Source organism: Zalophus californianus, chromosome 3, assembly GCF_009762305.2.
Source record: "Zalophus californianus isolate mZalCal1 chromosome 3, mZalCal1.pri.v2, whole genome shotgun sequence".
NCBI classification, from domain to species: Eukaryota; Metazoa; Chordata; class Mammalia; order Carnivora; family Otariidae; genus Zalophus; species Zalophus californianus.
Genome location: NC_045597.1, coordinates 87,966,744 through 87,980,490, shown reverse-complemented (window position 1 = coordinate 87,980,490; position 13,747 = coordinate 87,966,744).

Here is a 13,747-nt window from a genome sequence, read left to right as displayed (position 1 = left end):
ATGAGTTCATTTGGAAGCCCTGCAAGACAGACACTTAAAATAGGTAACCTCAAGTGTCACCTTTCCAAAAGAAAATTTTAGTCCTGAGGGATTCTGGGCAATAAAATACATGTCTATGTGAAATCTAGCTCTTCTCTCAGCAGAGTGTGTTCACTGTGCCAAGACTGATATAAGTGCCTCATCTCTGCCCACAGGCCATTCTAAGGTGTTTCATCACACACCTTGTTCCCTATTTTCAGTCATACAGCAAGTCCCTCAAGATCAGGGGCTGCACCATTCATGCACCCATTCATTTGCCCATTCAATAAACACTTACCAAGTGCTTCCATATTCCTGGTACTGTCAGGTGCCAGGGATACAGTTGTCACCAAAACCCGATGCAGTTCTTGACCACATGGAGCTATACAGACTTTTGGACAAAACAGACATTTATCAAATGATCACGTGAATAAATATCTAACTACAAAACTGTGAGCACACAGTGCTATGAGCGTATAATTTCCTATATTTAGAGAGGTCAAGACTTTCCTGTGAAGTAACAACTTACCAAGTTCTGAAAGTCAGGTAGGAATTCTGTTGGTAAAAAAGAAAGGGGAGGGAATAGCATTGGAGCAGAAAAGAGGACCAAAAGGGAAGGCCTAAGGTGATATGACTAAAATACTCCTAATCTCCTAAAATACTCCTATCAACAAAGTGCTATTGGGTGGAATTATTGCCTGAACTGGAAAATATTTGGCATCTCTGGCCTTCATCTACCAACAGCCAGGATCTAAGGCCCAGCCAAATGAGCCTCCTACCCATATTGTGAAACATCTATAAGCCAGACTAATACCTCCAATTAAGAACCACTATGTAGGTCTTAATAAAGGTTCTTGTATTTAAATGTGATGAACAGAGTGGGGGAGGAGACACTGGAATGACATGAACTTGACAACAGTGGTAATGCCCGTATCTTTCAGAGCCTCTGGGAACAGAGGAAATAGGACAAATCTCCAGAAATTCATTTCCAGAATGGACTTTTTGAAATAGATGTGCTGACCATTAGCATATTGAATGCTTAGTCCTGCCCCTGTCTCTGTGTTCATCCCCCCTTGCGTTTTACCTGCCTGCATATGTTTTCCAGGGTCAGCTTGTTGTGACCATAAACAAGAGAGATGTGGAAGGAGTCAACAGATATTTAGGAAGGAAAATGATAGGGTTCCACCATGTAGTATATATGAGAGTAAAGGAATTGGTTGTATAAAACTGGTTTGTAGCTACATAGATGCTGAAAAACAATACTGGAAATATGACTACATTTGAATGGGAGAGATTAGCCATTTGTTTGCATATGTACCTTTGAAATATCCCAGAGGTGATATCTCACAGTAGTATAACCAGATCAAGGGCTCAGACAAGAGATCTGGTTTAGAAACATAATTTTGGGTCTCAGACACATATAAGTAGTATATATTAGTCTTTCCAGGCTGCTTTAACATACCACTGACTGGGGGATTAAACAACAGAATCTTACGTCCTCACGGTTCTAGAGTCTAGAAATCCAAGATTCAGGTGCTGGCAGGATCAGTTTCTTCTGAGGTCTCTTTCCTTGGTTGGCAGGAGTCAGCTTTTTTTTTTTTTTTTTTAAGATTTTATTTATTTACTTGACTCAGAGAGACACAGCAAGAGAGGGAACACAAGCAGGGGGAGTGGAAGAGGGAGAAGCAGGCTTTCCGCAGAGCAGGGAGCCCGATGCGGGGCTCGAGCCCAGGACCCTGAGATCACGATAGGAGCCGAAGGCAGACGCTTAAGGACTGAGCCGCCCAGACACCCCGGGAGTCAGCTGTCTTTACATAGTCTTTTCCAGTGGACATGTCTGAATCTTAACCCATATTCTTATATGGACACAAATCTTATTGGATTAGGACCCACCCAGCTGACTTCATTTTACCTTAAATAACTCTTTAAAATTCCTATCTCCAAATACAACCACATTCAGAGGTATTGGGGAGGGTGTTAGGACTTCAGTATATGAACTTGGTGGGGGACACAACTCAGTCTATGATATATGGGTAATGAAAGCTGTGGATATGGTATGATATTGCTTAAAGGAAAAATATATAAGAGGAGAGAGCCTAGGTTGCAACATGAGGAACCCAACACTGCAGGGAAGAATGTGAAAGAGGAACGAAATCATAGAGAGGAACTAGGGGAGAACTATATTAGAGCAGCCAAGGAAATTGAATGTCTTTACAAGGACACAATTGTGAAAAGTGTAGAAGATTAAAGATCAAAAGAAATAAGGATTGAAAAAGGAACCTTGCCTTCTATTTTATCTACCAGTTGCCTAGTGACTGGTATGTAGTAGCCATTATTAATTATGTATGTATGTATATACTGCCAGTTTTGAGTCTATAGGAAAGAGAAGGAAGACAAGATGAGGCTGAATATTATAGAATAGGCTAACCGTATCTGTGCCAATTTAAGAGATCATTATCTCAGAGCCTCAGTTCCGGATTATGTAAAATAAATTTGAGAATTTCTATCTCAGGGTTGATTGAGATTATATGATTGGCATACATATCCAAAAAAATCTAGTGGGTATTATTCCAGCAACCCATTGGAATACTTTAAGCATTGTACTCAAACTGGTTAGGAGCAGCAAGAAATGGAAAGTCAGTCTGTATCGAGCCCACTCCTCACTAGAGAACAAAATGGGTCAAATCTAGAAAGGGTTTTTTAGATGTGTATTTCCAACGGCAATCTAGGATGAAAATGGGAGACCCTGGTACAGTGTAAGAGAAAAGAATTCAAGGGCAATGGAGAAGAGGCAAAGCAAAGTTGGGACAAAGTAAGGGTCCCAGTGTAGCTGAATAAGCAGCCCAGGATATGGACAGCTCACTGTTACTAATGTTGAAGTGGAACAGTCTTCATTTAAAATCAAGTGAAAAATAAACAAACCCAGAAATAAAATATTTCTATTAGTATATGTGATGTGTTTTCCAAACCAATTAATCAATCATTCAAAGGCACGGGTTATGGATTTAATATACGCAGGCTTTTAAAAAAGAAAGCTATGTGGTCCTTGCCCTGAGAGAATATTCTACCATCTTGATAGATGAAACATTCCTATGTAAAGACACTTCAAACAAAAGAGCCTCTGCTGGGGTGCTTTCTGTTCAAATACAAATTAGAGTCAACTAGGCCAATTAGGTAACTGTTTGTGAATCCTTGGAAGTCTGTGACCCTTTTCTGGTATTGTTCTGCCTTGGTGCCAACATTTCCTCCTCTGAGTAGCCAGAGGATTTATGAAATCCAGATTTCAACTAAGGAGCAAAAGGAATATTTTTGAGTTTCTATTGCATGCAAAATACTATGTTGGGAACTTTTATTTATTAACTCATTCAGCCTTTCTGTTAATACCCCAGGTGGGTTTCATAGTCTCCACTTTACAGTCCACGAAACTGAGGAGTAGAAGCATTGAGTTCATTAATTTACCAAGTTTAGAGGGAGAGGCAGTGTGACAGTGCCACAGTGATGTGCCCGAGCTGGCCCCAGCGGATTCTACAGGGTGCTTCTCTACCCAAATCCACCCAGAATGACCTCACACGGGTAGTTCAAAATTGGCCTTGGTGGAATGACTTACACTATTTAAATAAAAAATGTTATAAATCAGTGTTTTTATTATTTTTTTTTCAAAGGGCTAGTTGTTAAACATTTACCAGTGTACATTGATTGATTAAAGCCAATTCCATGCTCTCTCCAATTTATCATCGTTGGGAGCTATGGCAATATGAGGTGGTAGTCTTTGTCTCTGGGTTCTTCTATACTTCAAATCTTTTCTGTGATAGCACAGGCTGAGACACCCCCCCACACTTGATTACATCAGAATTGAATTCTCTCATTCCTGTCACAGTGTCCATTTGAATTAGCTGTCACCTCCTATATGAAACTCTGTAAGTCCCAGCCATATACTCACTCTACATGGAATCAATCATACTCATTATCCTCACTAGAGCATTTGTTAATTAACGTAACCAGACATCTTCTGGTTTGTGCAGATAGGTGAAGACTCATGAACATGACGATTGCAACATTACCCATTGGAACAAAGCTAGATAGCAAGCAAGTACAAAAAAAAAAAAAAAAAAAAAAAAAGCCCTGAAACATAATAGATTAGAATATTGGCACCTTTAATCCTCATAACTCCATGAGAGAAATATCATTACCCTATTTTACAGACCCAGTTTTGAAGCCCAAAGAATTTACATGGCTGGCAATGTGCAGAAGTACAATTTGTGCTCTCAGCTTCTAGCAGAACTCCTGGCACAGAGTGGGTCCTCGTGAACATTTATTGAAGTGAATACAAGGACAGATATATACCACAGACCACTTTCATTTTTCTTCTTTGTTGCATTTTTGGAGTACATTTTCCAAAGGATGATTTTCACAAATCAATTCCAAATCTATTTGTCACTCTGATCTGACTCATTTTGAGACTGCATTTGATAGAATTGGAGAAGAAAGAGAGGATAAAGTGTGTGCTGCTGTTTCTAATAAGAGAGAAAATGAAAAAGTTTTAACAGATTTAGAGGGGGAGATAGAGAACCACTTCTCAGATATTTGTTTATTTATCTTATGTTGCTTCTTCCTGTCTCACATTCCTCTTCAAAACAGACCTCCACAAAGGTCAAAATTCATTGCATCAGCCATGTGAAATATTATGACACAGAGCCAGTTGGAGGAAACTCAAAGAAAGGGGGAAAATTGCCTGTTGGGAGACACAGGGGTCACCATGCAGACCTGAAGAACTGATTTCCTTTGGCCTTATGAAGTATAAAAAGAAAATAATCATCTTTTAAGCACTCTACTGGTCTATGTCCAAGGAAGACAATCTCAATGCTAGAAAGCTTCTTCTTCTTTGTCTGCTTTGTGTTCCTCTTTCCAGTCAGTTCCTATTTCCACTATGAAAGGAGAGTGGAGGTTGGAAGATATGAGTAGTCCTGGCCAGATCACCAACTCCCTGGGCCCTGGGATAAGTCTCTCTTTTACTCTGGGTCACCATATCCCCATCTTTAAAAGACTCTCAGGAGAGATGATGAAATAATCTCTAAAATTTCCTTTAAGTATATTTTATGATCTAAAGAGTCTTCAAGGCTGCCAATGCTGAAACATTTAGCTATTGTCTGTGAGCAATTTTGCTGCTGTGACTTAAAAAGTTCCTGGAAATAATTCTAGGAATATTCTCACCATGACAACCATTGATTTCAATGTGGTTCATGGGCTGATTTCCTAAAGCCAGGTGAATTTGGGGAACTTTAAAAATTAGGTGATAGGCCTAAGGAGACAGACATTGAACTCTTGCCTTTGTTCTCCAGGAGCCCTGGTGCTTAGAGTAGTGTTTTTGAAAGTCTCCTTGATGTTTTTAAGTAAAATGTCAATCCCTTCTTTTCCTCTAGCCCTACTCTTACTTTTCCCAAGTGAAGAAAAACAAGTCTATCATCTAAAGTTGCCCCAGGTCTAATGCCATCTTTGCTGATAATAAAACTTCTCTTATTTAATTAGGGCAGCCTGAAGTCTATGTTAAGAAAAAAAAATACAAAATAACCAAGATTTTCAAGAAATAGAGAGCCAACTGAATAGCTGAACACTGTTTCCTCTTGAATGTGAGCTGATTATACACAAGCTGAAATGCTCAGAGGGCCATGGAAATACATCGCCATTTTTTTGCCTCTAACCATTTTCTCTCATTTTAGTTGTAAATGTGCTATTTTAGTAAATTAGCAAAAAATGATGTGTTTGCAATTCATTGAAACCTGTTTGCCAGGCTTTATTTTCCATTTGGTTGGAAGACATCCAAGTGTTTAGAAGAAAAAAGAAAAGGCACAATACCAGCAAGCCGGAAATTGGAGATGATTCTTCAATATGCACATAATTATGTATGCCCCATACCTTTGTGTTTACTCCGATTTAACTTTTCTTCAATTGTTTCTAGATTCTGTTTTAATAGTGATTAGAGACACCATAATCCATGTGTTTCATAGAATCTGGGGCAGCTTTTGGTGTCTGGAGTATTCCCCTTACCATTGGTCTTTCCCTTACCATTGGTGCCCGGCTCCCTCCTTTCTGCCCCTGCACCTCTCACTTTATCAGACATTGTTCTCTCCCATCTCTCCCTGCCTTCCCTCTCCATGCCTCTCTCACTCCTGATCTGTCTGTTCCTCCCAATTCCTCTTGACTTCTTTCTATTATCTCCTCTTTCTTTCTCCTTTTCCCACTACTCCTTTTTCTATTGTTTGTCATTCCTCTTCTTTTTGCCAACTCACAGTTAACAAGAATAACCCATGTAGGGTGGCATTCTTTATAAGAAAAAATCATTTACAAAGAGCCTTCTTTGATGTAGCTTGTTATTTTTGGAAATAATGTCTGTATCTTTCAACTCAATAAGCATTGAGTCTGAGTACTCTGAGGCCATATTGGGCACTGAAGTTAGGAAGACAAGGAATACATACCCACTATATTTAGAATCCGGAGGTGGGGGGGGGTCAGGGAAGACACTCAAATGTTTTAACTGAGGAGTCACAATATGTGATGGATAATTATAAATAGTTTTATTTTTCCAGTAACTTTCACAATTGTGCTCTGCCAATCCCCCTTTGCCCCTGAAGACTAGACTCTTGAGTGTCATATCTTCCCTTGGGACATTAGCTGACATTTATTGCTTTATATTTCCTAGGTGTAACTCTTTGCATTAATTTTTCAACAGTGGCAGTTTAATTCACCATAAAAGTGTCTGTTCTATCATGATGGAAGTATTTCTAATTCCTTTTGGAATCAAACCAAAGCTTTCCAATCAAATATAGGAAAAACATATGCAAAAATCCAACATTTTCTGCCATTTAACTAGTTGCAAGGGAGGTAAGACCTAATATGTCCAGGGATATAAGAATGAATTTATTAATACTTATTAAATGGCCAAAAATAAATAAATAAAAATAAAGATGTCATATGTCAACACCCACACCCTGGACATTCAGGTTTTTATATATTGAATGAGACTCAAGTATCCAAGTGTCTGTAATTTATGAAGCATTCACATGGAAGGAACATGCTCTATGGTCAGGTTGGAATAACCACAGCAAGCACATAACAGGTATATGTGGAATGACTGATAATGTCTGGGTCAGGTACAAATTTGAAATCAAGCAAGGACACAGTTCTAAGAATACTTATTAATACATTGATTCTTAGAACTGTGTCCTTGCTTGATTTCAAGTCAGTAGATTAAGATATATAAGTGAACAGGACATGATCTCTACCAACAGCCTGATGAATGTTTTGATAGAATCACAAACAGGATAGTGCAGCAGACAGAAAAGGACGCCTAAATGTACTGGGCTGTTAGAAGGTGATGCATATCCTGATTATGAGAAGAGAGAAGGAATTATCCAATCCCCAAAGGTAGAAAAATACATTTCATGGAATTGAAGCCAGTATGAAAAGTGAAGAAGAAAGGGGCAAATGCTAATGATTGAGTTTGACATAAATAGATTTTGATATAGACACTCAAAGTCTATTTTTCCTCTTCAGTGATTACGGATAGAGATAGGAATTAAATATATTTCCTTAATTAGGCAGGAGAGTGGTAGTCAATCATGTGTCATTCTCTAGTCACTGACAAAGATCAAAAACAAAAGCAACTCTTCAGGACGTTATTCTGTGAAAACAACCACCCAAATCATATCTCACTAGACAAGTGTTTCACTAACACTAAGTAACCATATGTCCCAATGAGAGATGTTACCAAGGGCATTTAAAAAGAGAAAACTTGTACTTTTTGATAGGATCTGCTGGGCATATTAGTCTCATCAAATTTGAACTTTGTTGTGTAGTTTTTTGGAGAATGAGATTCCTGAAGACAGTCATGCACAAATAATTTAATGAACCAAATATGTGTCTTTCAAGTACCTAATTTGAAAGCTAGTATTATGACCCTTGCCTCTTATAAGATCTCCTTTCTCCTGTTCTGGCCAATTACTTTCAGGAAAGAAATCCTTTCTTATACTGAATCGCAGCATGCAGTGTCCACTATCACTCAAATGTTGTTTTTTTACAAATGAGATCAATAATCACAACAGGAAGGGGAGTGCTAGGGCAGCTGGTTTTGGAGGGAAGGGTGAATGAAAAGCTGGGAGAATATTATACACTTCCCTTTTCTCCTTCTCTGCTGCTCATTTGACAGGTGGTTACAGGAGAAGATGCTGGATCTCAGGTGCTTTTAGGTGTCTCTTGGATAGTCAGAGGTATGAAGCATGTTCTTTAGTATTGTCCCATCACTAGACTCATCAAACATGTTGATGGACTTCTGCATGTACATTTCTCTTTTATTGAAGGACATGAGGCATGGAAGACTCCAACATTTCAAAACTTGAACTGATATTTTAAGACAAGCAAAAGCAAATGTTTTTTAAGGACAAGATACTTTTTATGTCCTGGAAAATACAAAGATGGAAGTCCATTTAAAGGGAGAAGTATTGGTGTTTGTGTGTATGGAAAAGCCCAGTAGAAGAGGAGTTGAGTATCCCCACCTTTTGGTCTCATCTCAGAGGCTATGGGTATTTTAACAAAGAAGTGCTGTAGAATGGAACTTATTTAGCCTCAGGGAAATGGATCAATAGCAGATCTGGGAACAAAGACATAATAAATTGGGCAATTCTTTTCTGAAAATCCATTTAGTAATGTGAATCAAAAAACTTCAAATAGTTTGAAGGTTGCATTTATTAATCCTCAAGAAATAACCATATATAAAAATCAAACTGCAAGCACAAAATTTATCATAACATTATTTTAAAGAGGAAATTTTGAAATAGTCCAGACATCTGTAATTTTAAAATTTTAATGAATAGTGTCATATCACTATGGTAGATTATTGTGCATCCATTTAAAATTATCTTTATAAATTGATGACCTTACAAGTGTTTTACAAATATAATCTTGCATGTAAAGAGCTATATACAAATTTATGTGTATAATTTAATCCTTTATAAATATGTATATGTATATGTTATTTGTGTGAATATGTGTATATGGAGACAAAGAATGAAAGGAAATGAACCAACATACTGTTAGCAAAAATGTTGCATGAATGCTTAAGCTTTTTGTTTTTTTTTTCCTCTTTAACAATTTTTTTCCTGATTTTCAAATTATCTACCATGAATATTTTACACATTTACACTTAGAAAAAGTTCAGCAATATTTGTCCCTAATCATTTGCTGACTGGATGCCACGCTTGTGCATGTAACTTATTTTGATTAATGGAATGAGAGCAGAAATGGCAGGTGCCACTGCTGAGGAGGACTTCTGAGAGACTCTATGTGGTTCCACTCTGTTTCCATTCTCATAGGTCCTAGAACTGCAATGTCCCTGCAAGGTGCTTCTTCTTTAATGTGGATCTCAGAATGAAAAAGTCATGTGGAGCAGAATCACAGGAGACCCACAATGGCAGACATATGGCATGAATGAGATTCCAGACATTTTTGTAGTAAGATATTGGGAATTGGGGACTGTTATTACCATAGAATAACATAAAGTAAACTTGACTAATAGGATCTATTTCATTAAATTTTCCATTTTACAGACTAGCTAAAAGACTTTTTACCTTGAGTAAGGTCTCATAGACCCAAGTAGAGACAGGTTCATGTATTGGTGAAGTTAACTTTAAGTTAAGATGGTGTTTACCAGGATTCCAGCTGAAAAGTTGCCATTCTTCCCTTTGAAATGAATTGGTACTTTATAAGAGTATACTTTGAGACCATGCACCAGTTAGTTTTAGTATATATTGATGTCTTTGTTTGAAGCTATTTTCGGTTTATATCAGAATGTACACATATATTTTCATTGTATTAAGTGGGTTATAATCTGTGGCTATCATTATCTACTTTGATGGCTGAATTGCCCACATTAGGCCACAGAGAGCTTCTTCAATCAAGCTCCTATCCTTATGGTGTGTCCCCACCACTCTTGAGATGTTCCATATTTCTTGCCCAACAAGACATTTTGGACTTTCTCTGTCCTAGATCTGAAATCAGATAAAAAAAAATTACAAGAATCCCAAGGAACTCTAGTTCCTTTTAATGGAGAGAAGTATTTAGAAACCAAGATGTGGGATTTTATTAAAGAGGGCACATACTGAATGGAGCACTGGATGTTATATGCAAACAATGAATCATGGAACACTACATCAAAAACTAATGATGTAATGTATGGTGATTAACATAACATAATAAAAAAAAGATGTGGGATTTTAGTATTTTTTTACTTGTGGTGTGCCACTCTTCTAAATTCAGTGGACCTAGGGAATGTAGATTGATGGACAGTTATCAATATTTTTATATCTCTATATCCTTATCTCTATCTAAAATCTCGACTTCATGCCATTACCTTCAATACCATTTCAACTTCACATTATTCATTTTACTCACCCCCCTACCATATTGTAAGTTTCTAGTCCACATTCCCCTCATATTTAAGTATTTTCTCAAGCCTGTAATGCACAGAATGTACTTGCCGAACAGCCAACTCACAACACTGAAAGGAGTTACTAACTAGAGTTCACTGTTTGTTCACAGTTATTTTTGTCTTTAGTCTGAGGATATATAGTCAAAACACTGCATTCAAAAGCTACTTGAGTTATACCTCTATTTTTTCAGGAGAGTTACAATATTTGTTTGAAACATGGTTATATAATTTTTTTTGTTTACATTCATTTTTAAACAATTTTTATTGATTTTATTTTATACTTTAGAATATATAAGACATTAACCTGGTTCCCTAAAGTAAAATGGTACAAAAATGTATAATCAAGGAAGTGACCACCCTCTATCCCCAATATTTCTACTCCACACATCCCCAATTTCGTAAGTAACCAAACTTCATTAATGTATGGTTTATTTTCATAGTGTTTCTTTTAGTGAAAATAAGTTTTTATATATATATTATGTAACTAATATATTTTATATATTATAAAATAATATATATTATCATATTATTTATATTATATAATATGTAATGTATTATATATTATTTTATATTTCATATATATCAATATTATATTATATATTATGCATTATTTGTATATCAGATATTATTTATATATTATAAAATACATTATATATATATAAACTTATTTTCACTGAAAGAAACACTATGAAAATAAACATACATTAATGAGGTTTGGTTACTTGTGAAGGGTGGGTGTGAGTATATATATATATATACACATTACACAAAATAGCATAATTTTTAATTTGCCTTTTCTACTTATCAATATATCCTGGAAATCATTCCATAACAGGTGGATGAGCCAGAGCATATTCTACCAACCTCTTACATATGACCATTGTTTTCAATATTTTGTTATTACAGAGAGTGTAGTGGTGAATAACCCTGTGCTTATGTATGTTTATATTTTTGGTGAAGTATCTTCAGAATAGATTCTTAGAATTGAGATAAAGGTTAAATTTATTTTTCATTTTACTCAGTCCTTCCATATTCTCCTTCATAACAGTTATATCAATTTGTGTACCTATGATAAGACTTATTTCAGAGTATCTGTTACTCAAAGGCATACTACTGAAAGCATTCTTGATGTGAAGCTTGACCCTCTATTTCAGATATTTTCTAGGTTTTGTATTATTTGAAGTGGAAGAAAGGAAATTTTCTATGAGTTCAATCCACTGAATTAACAAGAATTTTTATATTGAATAGAGAGCTTGGCACCTTTCACAACTTTGACTTCACTATACATTATGTGTGTGTGTGTGTGTGTGTGTGTGTGTGTGTGTGTATACTTACCTTCCTCAGTGGATCTTAAGCTCATCAAAAGAAGGAAAGCAGGGACCTTGAATTTCAGCTAGAGTCATGCATAGGTCTTTATATTTGGTTCTCAAATAATTAAGTATTTTAAGTATTCATTAACTATCTTTGGTTATAGGTAATAAACAGTGAGATAAGAAGGCAAAATAGAAAGAAAATACATAAAGGGCCATGTTTTTTTCTCCCTTAGTACTGTAGTTACACTGTTTCTAGATTGCACCATGACTTTGTTGTTTTATCCCGAAAAGCAAATTGAAACTGAAACCTAAATAAGGGGTCACTTAGTGAAGGACACTACAAGACCCCATGAGAAATTACCAGGCCACCTGATGAGAGATTTGGGTGGAAAATGATTCCTTGATGAGTCTGAAATACAGTATGTCTCTTTTTCTGAGCTTTCCATTTCCTGCTGCCATTTCTTACAAGCTCCTGACTTTCTTGGGGGAATTTAAACTGGCAGCTCCATGCTGATTAGAAGCCTTAGGACAGGGCATCTCCGAAATGAGATCAATGTCAGAGTGCTTTTGCCCACAGCAGCCACAGGAGGAGGAAAAAATAAAACCAACAAATACTTCACAACATCCTTCATTAGAAGAATATATGAGTCAGAAGCATGTGGAAGGAAAAGAGTTTCACATTGTGCCCTTAAAAAAACTTTCAGCAATGCCAATGGGAGACAAACTTTCTTCTCTCTAAATAGCATGAATAAAGGCCTAAATATCCACATAAAATATGCCACAATTTGAAAATCCAAAATTCTGAAGTATATAGCATGTAGTTAGATTTTTAAAGAATCTTTTCTTTAGAGCAATAAAATTGAGAGGAAGGTACAGATATATCCCTTATATGCGTGCATCCATCCCCACATACACAGCCTCCCCCAGTGTTAACATCTCCCACCAGGTTGGTACATTTGTTACAATTGATCAACCAACACTGGCACATCATAATCACCCGAAGTCCATAGTTTACATTAAGGTTCACACTTAGTGTTGTGCATTTTTTTGGTTAGGACAAATATATAATAACCCATATTTGACATTATAATGTCATACAGGGTATTTTCAAATCCTCTGTGCTCTATTTATATCCCCCCCTTCTCCATGACAACTATTGATCTTTTTACTGTCTGCACTGTATTGCTTTTTCAGAATGTTGTATACTTGGATTCATACCAAGTATGTAGCCTTCTCAGATTGGCTTCTTTTAATTAAAAGCATGAGTTTAATAATATTCTTCCATTCCTTTTCATGGCTTGATAGCTCATTTCTTTTTAGTGCTGAATAATATTTCAATATCTGGTTGTATCTGGATGGATTATCTATTCACCTATAGAAGACATCTTGGTTGCTTCTAAGTTTTGGCAATTATGACTAAAACAGCTATAAACATTTATATTCAGAGTTTTGTGTGAACATAAATTTTCAACTCCTTTGAGTATATCAAGGAATACAATTGCTGGATTGTACGGTAAGGGGGTTTGGTTTTGTAAGAAACGCCAAAATGTCTTCCAAATTACTGTACCAGTTTGCATTTCCACAAGCAAGTTTGGAGAGTTCCTATTGCTGCAGGTTTTTCAGCACCATTTGTTGTAGAAACTGCCTTTGTTCCATTGTACTGCCTTTGCTCCCTTGTCAAAGGTCAGTTGTCTGTTTTTACATGGGTCTATTTCTTTGCTCTCTGTTCCATTCCATTTATTTATTTGTCTAATATTTTGCCAATACCAAATTCTCAATTCTTGTAGCTTCATAGGAAATCTTGGTAACATTAGTCTTCCAATCTTGTTCTCCTTCAAAATTGTGTTGGCCATTCTGTGACTTCTTAATTTTGAGAAACATGAAGCTTCCCCACTACGATCAGGTACAAGGCAAGGATATTCTCTCTCATCACTCT